Source organism: Tachyglossus aculeatus, chromosome 5, assembly GCF_015852505.1.
Source record: "Tachyglossus aculeatus isolate mTacAcu1 chromosome 5, mTacAcu1.pri, whole genome shotgun sequence".
In the NCBI taxonomy this organism is placed as follows: Eukaryota; Metazoa; Chordata; class Mammalia; order Monotremata; family Tachyglossidae; genus Tachyglossus; species Tachyglossus aculeatus.
Window position 1 is genome coordinate 76251844 of NC_052070.1, and position 15851 is coordinate 76267694.

A 15851-nucleotide genomic window follows, 5' to 3' on the forward strand; every position below is an offset into this window, starting at 1 on the left:
GATCATTGAATTGTGAGAAAGAGGAGGGAAAATGGGGAGTGAACCAAGAAGCCCTAAAGGAGGGGAGAGGCTCTGCTGGGTTTTGACAATGGAAAAAATGACCTGTGGGAAAAGAGTAATGTAGACTCTCTAAATAACATGTGCAAAGTATTGGTACTACCTTTAAAGAATTTATATATTATTTCTACATTTAAAAGTTGTTCATAACTCACTTTCAATAGCCCTTTCTCAAGCATTTCTTTGTCTTCATCATTAATCAATATTTTTTGTGTGTTTACTATATGCAAGACACTGTTCTACACGCTTGGAAGAGTACAATACAGTAGAATTTGTAGACATGGTCCCTGCCCTCAGGGACCTTACAGTCTTTTGAGAGTTTCTGTGAAAGTTCAGTTTGAGAATGAGTCAATAAATAAATGACAGTTATATTAGCCAATCACTTTAATTTCAAAATCATTGTCAGAAAACCCAGGGTATTTCCTATTTAGAGTGATAAGCCTTCACACTTAAACTGCACTCTTGGAGGTGTCTCCCTCCATCCCTCATAATTCAAAAAGGAGGAGTTGCTGCAGGTGATCATAAGGAAAGAGAAAAAAGTTACTTGGTGGCAACTAAGCAAAAATGTTCAGTTCTATTATGTCATAAATCCACCTTGAAGGTACTAATTTAAAAATGACCACTCCTGCATAATCTGAATGTATTCCTGCATGACATCAGCAGCAGCAAGAAAGCAGCATAGCCTAGTGGAAAGTGCACAGGACTGGGAGTCAGAGGACCACTTCGCCACAGGCCTGTTGTACAACTTTGGGCACATCACTTAACTTCTCTTTACCTAAGCTTCCTCAACTGTAAAATGGGGCCTCAATACCTATTCTCCCTCCTACTTAGACTGTGAGCCTCATGTGGGTCTGGGACTGTGTCCAACCTGATTAAATCTACCCCACAATGCTGCTTGACAAGTAGAAAGTGCTTAACTACATAAAAAGGCAGGATTCCTATCCATTCCTATCCATTCATTCATTCAATCATATTCAAGGAACAGTGAGATGAAAACACTTGTCTGTTGTTTGACCTTGGGCAGGTCACTTACCTTCTCTGGGCCTTGGTTACCTCATCTGTAAATTGGGGAATAAGATTATGAACTCCATGTGGGACATAATTAATTAATAATGGCATTTATTAAGCACTTAGTATGTGCAAAGCACAGTTCTAAGCACTGGGGAGGTTACAAAGTGATGAGGTTGTCCCATGGGGGGCTCAGTCTTAATCCTCATTACAGATGAGGTAACTGAGGCAAAGAGAAGTTAAATAACTTGCCCAAAGTCACACAGCTGACAGTTGGTGGAGCTGGGGTTTGAACCTATGACCTCTGACTCCAAAGCCCATGCTCTTTCCACTGACCCACACTGCATGGACTGTGTCCAACCTGGTTAGCTTGTGTCTACCTCGCTGCTTAGCACAGTACCTGGCACATAGTAAGCACTAACAAATGCCCCCCAAAAAGCAACAACAACAACAAAAAATCCCTATTGTCATCCAAGTGGGTAGCCTGTAGCTGGAGTTTCCATCTTTGAAACTAAACCTATAGAGGGGCTACCTCTGAACTCTGTAGAGATTTTGTGGCATGCCTCTGAGAAGTCAGGCCCATCCTTTGATAAGTGGAACAGACCATACAGGGAGAACACAGGCCTGGAAGACAGAGGACCTCAGTTCTAATCCTTGCTCTGCCATTTGTTTGCTTCTGTGTGACTCAGTTCCCTCATCTGCAAAATAGGGATTCAGTACTGAAGCAGCATGGCTCAGAGGAAAGAGCCCGGGCTTGGGAGTCAGAGGTTGTGGGTTCTAATTCCGGCTCTCCAACTTGTCAGCTGTGTGACCTTGGACAAGTAACTTTACTTCTCTGTGCCTCAGTTCCCCCATCTGTAAAATGGGGATTAAAACTGTGAGCCCCATGTGGGACAACCTGATTACCTTTTATCCCCCCCAGTGCTTAGAACAGGGCTTGGCACATAGTAAGCGCTTAACAAATGCCATTCTTCTTCTTTCTTCTTTCTTCTTCTTTCTTCTTCTTCCTTCTTTTTTTTTCTTCTTCTTCTCCTCCTCCTACATGGGACTGTAAAACCCAAGTGGGACCTGTTGATATTGAATCTAGCTCTGTCCTTAGTACAGTGCTTGATACATACTAAGCACTTAGCAAACACCATGATTATTATTATATTGTAAGTTCCTTTGGGTAGGGAATGTGCTTACCAACTCTGTTACACTGTACTCTTCCAAGTGCTTAGTGCAACACTCTATAAGAACTTAATAAATAAGACCGAGTGATTGTTTCAGTCCTACTACTTGATGTTGAGCCCAAAAGGAAATGATCAAGGAATTATATCCTTAATATATGAGATATTATATCATCTTCATGTCCAACAGACTATACCTCCCCCCAACTTTGAGGACTTATTGAAAGTATGTTTCCTCCAAGAGGCTTTCCCTGATTAGGCTCTCATTTTCTCTTCTCCCTCCTCTGTGTCATCCTCATACTTGGATTTGCACCCTTTATTCATCCCTCCCTCAGCCCCACAGCATTTATGTACATAACTGTAATTTATTTATTTATATTAATGTCTGTCTCCCCCTCTAGGGCCGGGAATGCGTCTACCAATTCTATTACACTGTACTCTCCCAAGTGCTTAGTACAGTACTCTAAATACAATAAGCACTGAATAAATATGATTGCTTGCTTGATTGAGTTCAGTAGGTATATTGCACAGTTGGTGGTGAATATGTTGCTGGGCATGATTCACTATTTTGCTATCTTTTATCCTAATTACTAATGGTTACAAAAATACAAAAGCTAGCAACTGATAGTGGAAGCAAATCACCTCCAGTAAAATGCTGCTAATTATTTCTGTAAATGAGATGAAATATTTATGAGATTTCAAGAAACAAGACTTCTAGGGAAGTGAAATGAAAGTAGCCATTCCAATCCTGCATCAATTTAGTGTCAGAAATAGTTGCAAGACATCCAAATTTGATGAGAACATACACAAAGCTTGAGTACTCCACAACAACATCCTAGGGGGAACTGAAAGTTGTCGTTCCCATCTGAGCTAATGTTATTGTTTATAACATTAGAAATTAAATATCAAGTTTTAGGGAAGTGAAGCCAAAAGCAAACTCATACTCTGATGTAGGAGATGTCCAAGGGTGTAAAGTCTCACAAAACCATTTTTCAGTTAAATAAAATGGTTTCAAAGTATAGTACAAATAACTAATAAAGTGAATGGGATTTTATTTTGTTAGCATAGCATTGCCAGAGACACCCTGTCCTCTAAATTTAATAAAATATTCCTTTTAGAGCCCCCAAATATATTTTGTTTACTGTGATAGGCTTAGTGCAAATTTGATTTCCTCATTCAAATCAATCCATCAATCAGTATTTATTATATGCTTATTGGGTGCAGAACACTGTACTAAGTGCTAAATTTATTCCTTCATATATAGAGTCATCTCCCCTCTCAGGGTTGCACCTGGAGAGTTTCCAGTACTCTACCAATCTCGGCTATGGGAGTGAGAGTCAAGCAGAGGCATACCCATTCCATTCTTAGCTTGGCCAGTGGCTAGTGAGTGGAAGACAATCTGCTATAAGTCAAAACTCACCTGTGTTGGGCAGCAGCGGCATAGGAGAGAGTCAAGGGTGGAGATTCAGGTTTACTGCATGGAAGGAGGCAATGGTAAACCACTTCCATATTTTTACCAAGAAAACTCTATGGATATGCTAACAGAAAAATTGCAGTTGGAGAGCAGGGCATTCTGGGAGAGATATGTCCATGGTGTTGCTATGGGTCTGAAATTACTTGACGGCATATGACAAGACTATATAGAGTCATCAGAAACAAAATGGGGAAAGATGGCACACACCGCTCTAGAGTGTGATAGTGGAGATGTCATGCAAGGTGATCTGATATCCGGTGTGGTTCTTTTTTCCCTCAGGCAAGCACACTATCCTACTTAATAATAATGATAACTGTGGTAATTCTTAAGTGCTTATTATGTACCAAGCACTACACTAAGCACTGGGGTGGATACAAGGTAGTCAGGTTGGACATAGTGACTGTCCCATAATGAGTTCCCACTCCTAATTTCCATTTTATAGATGAGGTAACTATGGCCCAGAGAAGTTAAGTGAGTTGCTCAAGGTCACACAGCAGACACGTGGTGGAGCTGGGATAAGAAGCATGTCCTTTGACTCCCAGGCCCCTGCTCTTGTGGTAATTCAGAGAAGGGACAAGGGACCTCCCTATTGGCTCAGAAGAGTACTTGTTTTGTACCCTGGAGTCCTTCCAGGGAAGCTGAAGTTACACATTGTCAGTGTAGGGCCTTTTTCCTAAGGGCCCAACACACTTCCATCTAAGCCTCATGGTATCCCTTAGAGGAGGAAAGCCAATGGCTTTTATTATCCCAATTTTGCAGATTTTGAAATGGGGTCATGCAGGATGGAGATGCCTGGTCCACAGTCATATAGCGAGGCAAGTCAGGAACCAGAGAGGATGCTGGTTGCTTAACTCCTGAATGAGCATTGCAAGTGCTTCCTGTGGTTGATGCGGGGGAGGTGGGGAAGAATGGAAAGTAATAAACTTTGGAATAAAGAAATTAGTCTGGAGGATTAATAATCAAAGACAAAATAGAAAGTCACCATTTCCCATAGATGACTGGAAGTAAAATCCCATTTAGGAAAGTGGAAGTAAATAATAATCTCAAACAGCATTTGTTACATGAGAGGGGAAAGAACACATTAAAAGAAGAGGCTATGGGGAAAGGTGATTAAAAAAAAAAATGGCATTCACACCAAACATATTTATTCTTCTGGAAAGAAAAGTATGAATCTTTTCAGAAAGGCCAAAAGAGGAGGAGGCAATGTTAAATTTTTCAAAGTCGAGTATTGAATGAGGTAGCTTTTACCCTCCTAGAAATCTTACTGCACACTTTTAAATATCTAAATGATAAATACTGGATGCCTAACAAAAAGCTGAATGAAAATGTTCAATCCTTCCCTTTCATGTTTTCACACACTATCTGGTGAATATCAATGTAACTTGAACATTTCCTATCTTAAGGAAAAATCCTTCCTGTGCACAAAAAAGAAATTTGAAAAATTCTGGAAAGTCTGGAACAATAAAGAAAAATGACATGGAGATGGCTATTTTTTGTCAATTGAAATGATTTATTCAGTTACAAGTGCAGTTTTCTTGAATACTGTTCTGCTCAACTGGATTAAATCCATTTAAAAATATTAATTTAGATTTATTTTCAACAGTTTTAAGAAAACAGTATATATTGCTTCTTTTATGCTCTCAAGCTTAATACAGTGCTCTGACGCTAGCAAGCACTCAAAAAAATCCACTGATTATTAGCGTCTCCCAAAGCTGAGCAGATGCAAAGAATTAGTATTTAATACCAATATTTATATAATGTAGGAGTGCTCTTTTATGAATTAGTACCTACAAGGTGGATTTATAAAATAAAACATTTTATTTTTACTTTAGTGGAAGTATATATATTCTCTATAGAGCAACTTCTCTTATTTGAAATAGGGGGAGTGGGAGGGAAAGGACCCCTGAGGGCACATTTGAAGTCTGAAGGCATCGCACCCTACATAGAAAATATTCAGGGGTTTTCTGCAAATGATGGGAAGCAGCACAGCATAGTGGATAGAGCACAGGCCTGGGAGTCAGAAGGTCATGGGTTCTAATCCCAGCTCCCCCACTTGTTCTACTTTGTGACCCTGGGCAAGTCATTCACTTCTCTGTGCCTCAGTTACCTCATCTGCAAAATGGGGATTGAGACTGTGAGCCCCACGCAGGACAGGGACTATTTCCAGCCCAATTTGTTTGTATCCACCCCAGCACATAGTAAGTGCTTATCCAATACCATAATTATTATCATTATTATTATTTTGAACTTCAACTAGGTAATATAACTGTCATTTGTTACTTTGATTTGTTTTCACTTTGACTGAAATCCTTGTATAGATTGCCTTCACCAATTAATATAGCTATTCAATACCTATTCTACCTACTACTTAGACTGAGAGCCCCACATTGGATAGGTACTGTGCCTGACATGATTAATTTGTGTCTACACCATCACTTAGTAAAGTGCTTGATACTGTTATTTATTTTTAGTAATGTATGTCTCCCTATCTAGGCTGTAAACTCTTTATGGACAGGGAACATATCCTCTATATTCTGCTGTATTGTACTCTTCCAAGCACTAGTGCAGTGCTCTGCACAAACTAAATGATCAATAAAGACAATCGATTGATTTATTGATTGACACATAGTCAGTTCTTAACAAATACCATAAAAAAATAGCTAATTCCCAGTTCCAGGCCCAATTCTTTGGATTAATTTTGAAAACAGCTTCTCCGTTCCTCCCTGCTCCCAACCATGACTACTTCCAACACTGCAGTTTTGCTCTCTGAAGTTCCCCTTCCCTTGTGGATCCTTTAACAGAGGAGCCATGGCAGTCAAGGAAATCTCTGACTGAGTCTCTGCCAATCTATCATTACCATAGTTGTGGTAATTGCCACAGGTGGCATTCTGGGATGAATTTTCCCCCAGCATCCTCTTTAAATTTGGCAATTTTTTCAGCTGAGCACTGTACTATGCACTTGGGGGAGTACAGCATAACTGAGGTGGTAGACCTGTTCTCCACCACAATGAGCTTACAGTCTAGATATTATATAATAGACATTATTATAAATAAATAAATTATGGTTGTATGCATAAGTGCTGTGGAGCTGCCGGAGGGATGAATAGGAGTGCATATTTAAGTGCTAGGGCAACACAGAAGGGAGTGGGAGAAGCAAAAATAAGGGCTTAATAGGAAAAGGCTTCTTGGAGGATATCTGCCCAGGGTCACACAGCATTCATTCATTCATTCAATCATATTTATTGAGCGCTTACTCTGTGCAGAGCACTGTATTAAGCGCTTGGGAAGTACAAGTTGGCAACATATAGAGACGATCCCTACCCAACAGTGGGCTTACAGTCTAGAAGGGGGAGACAGAGAACAAAACAAAACATATTAACAAAATAAAATAAATAGAATAAATATGTACAACTAAAATAAATAAATAAATAGAGTAATAAATACATACAAACATATACATATATATACAGGTGCTGTGGGGAGGGGAAGGAGGTAAGGCAGAAGGGATGGAGAGGGGGAGGAGGGGGAGAGGAAGGAGGGGGCTTAGTCTGGGAAGGCCTCCTGGAGGAGGTGAGCTCTCAGTAGGGCCTTGAAGGGAGGAAGAGAGCTAGCTTGGCGGATGTGCAGGGGGAGGGCATTCCAGGTCAGGGGGATGACGTGGGCCGGGGGTCACTGGCAAGACAGGTGAGAACGAGGCACGGTGAGGAGATTAGCTGCAGAGGAGACAAGCAGACAAGTGGGGTAGCTGGGATTAGAACCCATGACCTTCTGACTCCCAGAGGGCATTCCAGGCCAGAGACAGGATGTGGACCAGAGGTCAGTAGTGAGATAGATGAGATGGAGGTACAGTGAAAAGGTTAGCATTAGAGGAGTGAGGTGTGCAGACTGGGTTGTAGTACGAAATCAGGGAAGTAAAGTAGGAGGGGGAAATATGACTGAGTGCTTTAAAGGCTTTGCTGAGGAGTTTCTGTTTGATGCCGAAGTGGATTCTTCCTCTGCCTTTCACTATTTGTAAATATTTTTGGTCAGTCTCCCCCATTAATTGTAAACTCCTTGAGGGCAGGAAATGTGCAACTTAATATCATTACATTTGCACAAGCACCCAGTTCAATGCTTAGCACTGATTGGTAGATTGATCCTTAGGAGAGAGCAATTGTGAATTGAGGGAGTAGAGGGGAGAGTAGCAATTTGCCTCTCCCATCAGCACATCTTCTGCCTCCTCCATTCCCTCTCATCTAGGAGAGAGGGTAATAGAGGTGGCAACCAAAAGGAGGTATGTGTGTAGCTAAGAAGGAAGGATGTCCTTGGGGGGTCAGATGTCATAAATAGTCTCTCTTTCAAGCCATTCTCCCCTCACCCACTATTTTTGCAGCCCTGGTAACAATAACTGTGTCATTTCTTGTGTGCTTTTTATGTGCCATAGTACCATATCAAGCTCTGGGATAGATACACTCTAAGCAGATTGGACACAATCTCTATCACACCTGGGACTCCCAGTCTAAGTAGGAGGAAAAAGGTATTTAATCTGCATTTAAAAGATGAGGAAATACAAATCATTTGACTTGCCCAAGGGCACACTACAGGCAAGTGACAGAACAAGGATTAGATCCCAGGGCTCCTGGCTCTGAGGCTCCTGCTCTTTAGGCTATGCTAAGTGAAGGAGGGGAAGGGAAAGAAGTGGGGAGGAGCATGAAATAGAAATTGTGCCAGGGAGCTCTGAACCCCAGGATGGCTTTTCACAAGGGGTTTGGGGAGAGTAGGATTTGCCCCAGTGAAACATCTCAAAGTGCTTCCAGGCGTGGTGATCCTCTTGGTTCTCTATCTTGCCCTCTAGACTGTAAGCTCCTCATGGGTAGGAAATGTGCCTATTTATTGGTATATTGTACTCTCCCAAGTGCTCTGGACAAAGTAAGTACTCAATAAATATGATTGACTGACTGAGTGGCTGTCTTTCCTCACTCTCCTTTCCTCCCTCAAGCTCCTGCTTGATTAAAAGGTGTTTTTTTTTTAAGTTAAACAAAGTTACCCTAATTTGATCCTTCCCAGAAATGACTCTACCTCAAATAGTGGGTCACAGATTGAACATCATACAGTATTAACTCACTAGCCAAAAAGATGACTCAACAAATGTATTAACCGAGATAGTAGGAAAGGAACCCTAAGGGAAGAGTTGGATTTTTAACTACAATTTCATCCCAAAATAAAGCAAGGATAGTCTTTCTAATTCAGTGTTCCTTAGAAGCTTGTGTTGAAAAGAGCACTGCGAGTGCCGGGGAATAGCACAGGGAAATTAATCAACATTCTGAATAGTCGTATATTTATTTTTGATAGTGCATTTCATTTGAAATGTCTAAAGGATTCATAAGGTTTCAAAACCACCATAAAAAGGACAAAAATCTGTGCTTTTAGGAATAAACACACAGAAATTCTGTTTTAATCTTCCTTGGTAAAAACAACGCCAAACCTGCTCCCGAAAAAAAAAAACCAACAAAAAAACAAAAACACTCCTTATTTCTGTTTTGAAAATCTTCCTCACAATAGTTTACAAATTAAATCTCTCTTTAGAAATATGCTGAATCAGAATGACTTTCATGGGAATTTTTCCTATTTTAATAGCTCTCGTATGCAATCTATAGACACTTAATGACATAAGTAAAAAATTAGGAGATTCAAATGAATTATTTTGCCCAAGTGCCCATTATCTCTTAATAAACATGCTCCCTGCCCAACTGGGAGTTAGAAGACCTGGGTTCCAGTCCCAGCTCTGTCATATCTGTTGTATGACCTTGGCAAGTCACTTGATTTCCCTGTGCTTCAGTTACCTCATATATAAAATGGGGATTAAGATTGTTAGCCCCATGTGGGGCATAGACTCTGTCCAACTAGATTAGCTCATGTCTACCCCAATGCTTAGTAAAGTGCCTGGTACATAGTAAGTGTTTAACAAATACCATTTAAAAAAATGAAAGAAAGGAAGCCACTATGTTTGGAAAGATGCTGTCTGTGATGGAGGAGCAAAGAGAGGCTCCATGACCTAGGGTGAAAGATTTGACCCTAAAAATATAGCTTATAATAGCATTAGTATTTTCATTCAGTAGTAATGAAAATGCCTAAAAATGTGATAAAACATGAAAATGAGAACATTCCTGGAATTTACTGACATCTCACTTTCTAATTAATGAGAAAAATAAATTGTGCTATCAATAATAATTTACAGGAAAACTACTGTTTTGGGAGTCTTGTTGCTTTTTTGTAGAAAGCAATTATTATAATTTTTTTTTCATTTGATATTTGGAATTCTCCCTCCACTCATAGCATATTGCCCAATAGAAAAAAGCTTGCTAATTGATTGCATGCTCAAGATGAACAACAGCATTATAAAAAGGAGATATCAGAAAAGTGCAGCTATTCAGATGAAGGGGTACATCGCACAAAATGCAAGTGTATTCACCATTTTCCATGGCATTTCATTTATTCATTCATTTAATCAATCATGTTTATTGAGTGCTTACTGTGTGCAGAGCACTGTACTAAGCAACTGGGAAGTATAAATTGGCAACATATAGAGACAGTCCCTACCCAACAACGGGCTCAGGGTCTAGAAGGGGGAGACAGACAATAAAACAAAATGAGTAGACAGGTGTCAATACCATCAGAATAATTGTATTTATTGAGTGCTTACTGTGTAAAGAGTTCTGTACTAAGCACTTGGGAGAGTACATTACAACAATAAACAGACACATTCCCTGCCCACAATGAGCTTACAGTCTAGAGACATTTATTGAGCACCTACTGTGTGCAAGATGCTAACTCCTTGGAAATATGTGATAGAAGTGAAAGAGACAGACAAACAGGGAACAGTCACAACTTAAAGTGCTTCCTGACAGTATATTGCCAATTGAAAGAGCAATAACAATTTCTTCAATCAGATTACTCTGCCATTGACCAATTGTTTGGTTTCATAACAAATTGTCGAATGTTAAATTGCTCAAAAGTCAATCATCAACAAATCAACTGCCTAATGTTTTCAATCAAAGGCATTTATTAAACACATATTGTGTGCAAAACACAATACTAAGTGCTTGGGAAAGTTAAATAAAACAGATTTGGTAGATAGTCTCTAGCCACATGGAGCTTATACACTAAAGGGGGAACTTACAGTCTAATATTTGTTATTGACAGTCCAGTCACCATTCATTCATTCATTCAATAGTATTTATTGAGTGCTTACTGTGTGCAAAACACTGTACTAAGCACTTGGCAGAGTACAATATAACAGTAAACAGACCCCTTCCCTCCTACCAATGTTTACAGTTTAGAGAGGGAGACAGACATTAATATAAATTAATAAACATACAAATTACAGATATGTACATAAAGTACTGTGAGGCTGCCGGCGGGGCGGGGGGGGGGGGCAGATAAATGAAGATAGCAAGTCAGGGCAATACAGAAGGGAGTGGGAGAAGAGGAATGGAGGGCTCAGGCAGGGAAGGTCTCTTGGAGGATACGTGCCTTCAATAAGGCTTTAAATTGGGGGGAATAGTAATTGTCTGTTGAATATGAGGAGGGTGATCATTCCAGACCAGAGTCAGGACATTCATTCATTCATTCATTCAGTCATATTTATTGAGCACTTACTGTGTGCAGAGCACCATACTAAGTGCTTGGGAAGTACAAGACGTCAATATATAGAGACGGTCCCTATCCAATAACGGGCTCACAATCTGGAAGGGTGAGACAGACAACAAAACAAAACATGTCGACAGGTGTCAGAATTGTTAGAATAAATAGAATTATAGCTATATGCACATAATTAACAAAATAAATAGAATAGTAAATATGTACAAGTAAAATAGAGTAATAAATCTGTACTAATATATACAAGTGCTGTGGGGAGGGGAAGGAGGTAGGGCAGAGATGGGGGGATGGGGAGGAGGAGAGGAAAAAGGGGGCTCAGTCTGCGAAGGCCTCCTGGAGGAGCTGAGCTCTCAGTAGGGCTTTGAAGGGAGGAAGAGAGCTAGTTTGAAGGATGTGTGGAGAGAGGGCATTCCAGGCCAGGGAAAGGACATGGGCCAGGGGTCGACGGTGGGACAGGTGAAAACAAGGCACAGTGAGGATGTTAGCAGCAGAGGAGCAGAGGGTGCGGGCTGGGCTGTGGAAGGAGAGCTGTGAGGTGAGGTAGGAAGGGGTGAGGTGATGGAGAGCCTTGAAGCCGAAAGTGAGGAGTTTTTGCTTGATTTGTAGGTTGACAGGCAACCACTGGAGATTTTTGAGAAGGGGAGTGACATGCCCAGAGTGTTTCTGTACAAAGATAATCCATGCAGCAGAGTGAAGTAGACTGAAGTGGGGAGAGACAGGAGGATGGGAGTTCAGGGAGGAGGCTGATGCAGTAATCCAGTCAGGATAGGATGAGAGATTGAACCAGCAAGGTAGTGGTTTGGATGGTTTGGATGGTTTGGAGAGGAAAGGGCAGATCTTGGCGATGTTGTGGAGGTGAGATCGGCAGGTTTTGGTGATGGATTGGATGTGTGGGGTGAATGAGAGAGCGGAGTCGAGGATGACACTAAGGTTGCCGGCTTGTGAGATGGGAAGGATGGTAGTGCCATTTACAGTGACGGGAAGGTCAGGAAGAGGACAGGGTTTGAGAGGGAAGATAAAGAGTTCATTCTTGGACATATTGAGTTTTAGATGGCAGGCAGACATCTAGATGGAGATGTCCTGAAGGCAGGCAGAGCTACGAGCTTGGAGGGAAGGAGAGAAAGCAGGGGTGGAGATGTAGATTTGGGTGTCATCAGCGTAGGGATGTTAGTTGAAGCCGTGGAAGTGAATGAATTCATCAAGCGAGTGAGTGTAGATAGAGAACAGAAGGGGACCAAGAACTGACCCTTGAGGAACCCCTACAGTAAGGAGATGGGACACGGGCCAGAGGACAGAGGTGAGACAGACAGGATCAAGGTTCAGTGAGAAGGTTAGCATTAGAGGAGTGAAGTGTGTGTGGGCTGAGTTGTAGTAGGAGAGTATCAAGATGAAGTAGGTGGGGGAAGGAGATTGAGTGTTAATAACTAAAGGTTATAATAATGGTTATATAACTAATGGTTAACTAATTATTCTTATCTTTATTCTTATTATGAATACCATCATCACCATTACTCCTACTACTAACAATAATATTGATTATAATAACTAATAATATCATTATTTCAGTAATAATAATAATGATAATTGTGACATTTGTTAAGTGATTACTACTTACCAAGCACTGTGCTAAGCATCGGGGTAGATACTAGACAATCAGGTCTCACATGGAGGTCATAATTTAAGTAGGAGGGAGCACAGTTAATAAACTCTCATTTGGCAGTTGAGGGAACTTAGGTCTAGAGAAGTTAAATGATTTGTCCAAGGTCAAACAGCAAGCAAGTAGCAGATCCAGGATTAGAACCCAGGTCCTCTGACCCTCAGGCTCATGCTCTTTCCACTAGGCTATGTTGCTTCCCTTTATTAAGTTTGAATACAGTCTTGAGTACTAAGCCTCAAGGTGAATACAAGATAATCAGATCACACACAGTTCCTGTCACACACCGGGGTTATGGGATGAAAGGGATGGAGAATATATTTTATCCCAACTCTGTTATATTGCACTCTCCCAAGTGGTCAGTACAGTGCTCTACATACAGTAAGTGCTCAACAAATATGATCAATTGATCCCAACTTACAAATGAGGAAACATAGACACAGAGAAGTTGAGTGACACGCCAAAGGTGCATAGCAAACAAGTGGCAGAACTGGAACTAGAATCCAGATCTCCTGACTCCCAGATTTCCCTGCTCTTTCCTACTCAGTCCTACTCCTAATGAGGATTTTGCATAACTGAACTGTTGACAGGCCAATTCTGTTTTTTGAAAAAGTTGACAATTCAAATAAACAGATGCTTGGACTTGAAGGATTCAATTTAGGCAATCTGTCACTGTCCCATCTAATATCTAAGAAAAATGCATGAATAAGCAAACAAAGGCCTAATATGGCAACCCAAGTTTATTCTGTACTTGAAACACCAACATTTGTTTAACCATCAAACATTGTAAAGTAGAAATATTTGTTACAATTGTTAGGCGCAAAGCAAATGCTCTGTGATCGACAGACTGCCAAGGTTTTTGGAAACATTACCATAGTTTGGCAAGGACTGCCAAGGCTTTTGGAAACATTACCATAGTTTAGTAATGTTGACCCTCTGCGAGTTACTTACTGATTGAAAAACATCCTGGAATTTCATGGGGTACCTGGTAGAAATGCTTGTAAGGAAGTTTATTCAACAGTATTTCCCAAGTGTTTCCAAAACATTTTCTTTGTCAAAGTGCATTTTACCTAAGCAGTGTTTGGAAATGTGTATCCCTTCCTATAACTATTCACCTACTTGTTTAGATAAAGCTTCTGAAAACATTTGAGGTTGAAATCATACAGTTACCTCCGTAGCAGGTGGACTTTTCCCATCTAAGTTTTCTAGGAGAAATTTTCATTGTAGCCAGAATTCTCTTCAGGCTAAGTCTGACACCCAGGGCCAAATTTGTATTCATGGCCTGCAAGTTCCAGCATTCTTGAGAGGCCCACACCATAGCTCTGCCTCCAAGCTCTCTTGTGGAACCTCAGTGTAAGAGAGGCAGTGTGGCCTAGTGAATTGAGTCTGGGCTTGGAAGGCAGAAGGACTTGGTCTCTGCCTCTTGTCTGCTTTGTGACCTTAAGCAAGTCACTTCACTTCTCTGGGCCTCAGTTACCTCATCCATAAAATGGGGATTCAGAGTGTTAGCCCCATGTACTCCACGGACTGAATCCAATCTGATTAACTTTTATCTACCCTGGCACTTAGTTCAGTGCCTGGCATATAGTAAGCATTTAACAAATACCCAATTATATTTCTCGTCACCATGTCTCGTTGGTGACTGCTCCAGCCATCTGATCTGTTTTCCCCACCAAGGTGAAAGACAGGGTGCCCTCCCAAGCCAGTGGCTTGCAGTAATTTATGTTATTTTGTACTCTTCCAAGCGCTTAGTACAGTGCTCTGCACCCATTAATCTCTCAATAAATATGATTGAATGAATGAAAGGAAAGAGGTCAGGTTTATGCAGGGTATCCGCCCACAGGGCCATCTTCTTGCCACCTTCCTTTGCCTGCCCAAAGTGCTCTCAATCAGTACTCTCAATCAAGGCAAACAGAGGCAAATTGAGACCAATCTAGGAGATGCCAATTAAATGGGCTGAAAAGAAGGCTTGCACCTCAAGGGTTGTTAAGTGGCAGTGGTACCCACTCAAATTATTGTGGATTTTATCAAAGTCCATGCTGTTTACCTCTTGTAACCCTGAGAACTAAGTATGTTTTCCAATGAAATGCAATTAAACATAGTTCTTAAAACAAAGTCTCCAGGACTGCAATAAAGACAGCTGTGTTTACTGAGCTGTTCTAATCACATGAGATTTTCTACTATTAAAGTATTTGCTTAATTTAAGATATATGATTTTCTAAATTAAAATTGATGTGGGACATAATGTTTTCATTGTAATTTTGTTTGGTATTTCCTTCTTTTGAGTCGTCGGATATGTGGTTACTTATACCACACATGGACCATGTTTTTAATAGCATTGTTAGGCCAACTAGTTATAAGGAATGACAGATTCTGTCTCCTACAAGCATTTTAAATGCACATCTGAATGAACTGCATTCATACACTCAAATTGTACTTTTAAAAGTAGTTTAATAAATAATCAATGTTATTTATTGAGTGCTTACGGTGTGCAGAGCACCATACTAAGCACTTGGGAGAGTACAATAAAACAAGAGTCGCTAGACAAGTACCCTGCCCACAAAGAGGATAAAATCTGAAAATATCCATGCTTTATTAACTTAATTTATTTTTGTCTTTGTCAACATCTGAAAACTTAAAAATACAAACGTGGTGCTTCGATTTTTGAATTTTGAATTTTTTTTAACTTTCAATCCTTGAGTCTATAAAATTTGAAGCGTATCAAATGTTCTCTCTCGTATAAATAAATGCATGTGTACAAACAATGAAAAACTATGCAATTTCACAAGAAGATATAAGACGTCATCACTGCCAGTAACATAACTGTTGTCAAGGACTTGGTCTTGAAATT

The 15851-nt window shown here is 40.4% G+C and overlaps 1 protein-coding gene and 1 non-coding gene across 2 annotated transcripts in view; both read left to right on the plus strand.

The window, feature by feature from the left end:
• NRG1 (neuregulin 1) overlaps positions 1 to 15851 on the plus strand; it is a 1079813-nt gene that overhangs the window by 808428 nt on the left and 255534 nt on the right.
• LOC119929119 lies at positions 3507 to 3644 on the plus strand. The gene has a single exon (XR_005451259.1). It is a non-coding gene; the product is annotated as a small nucleolar RNA SNORA7 (small nucleolar RNA).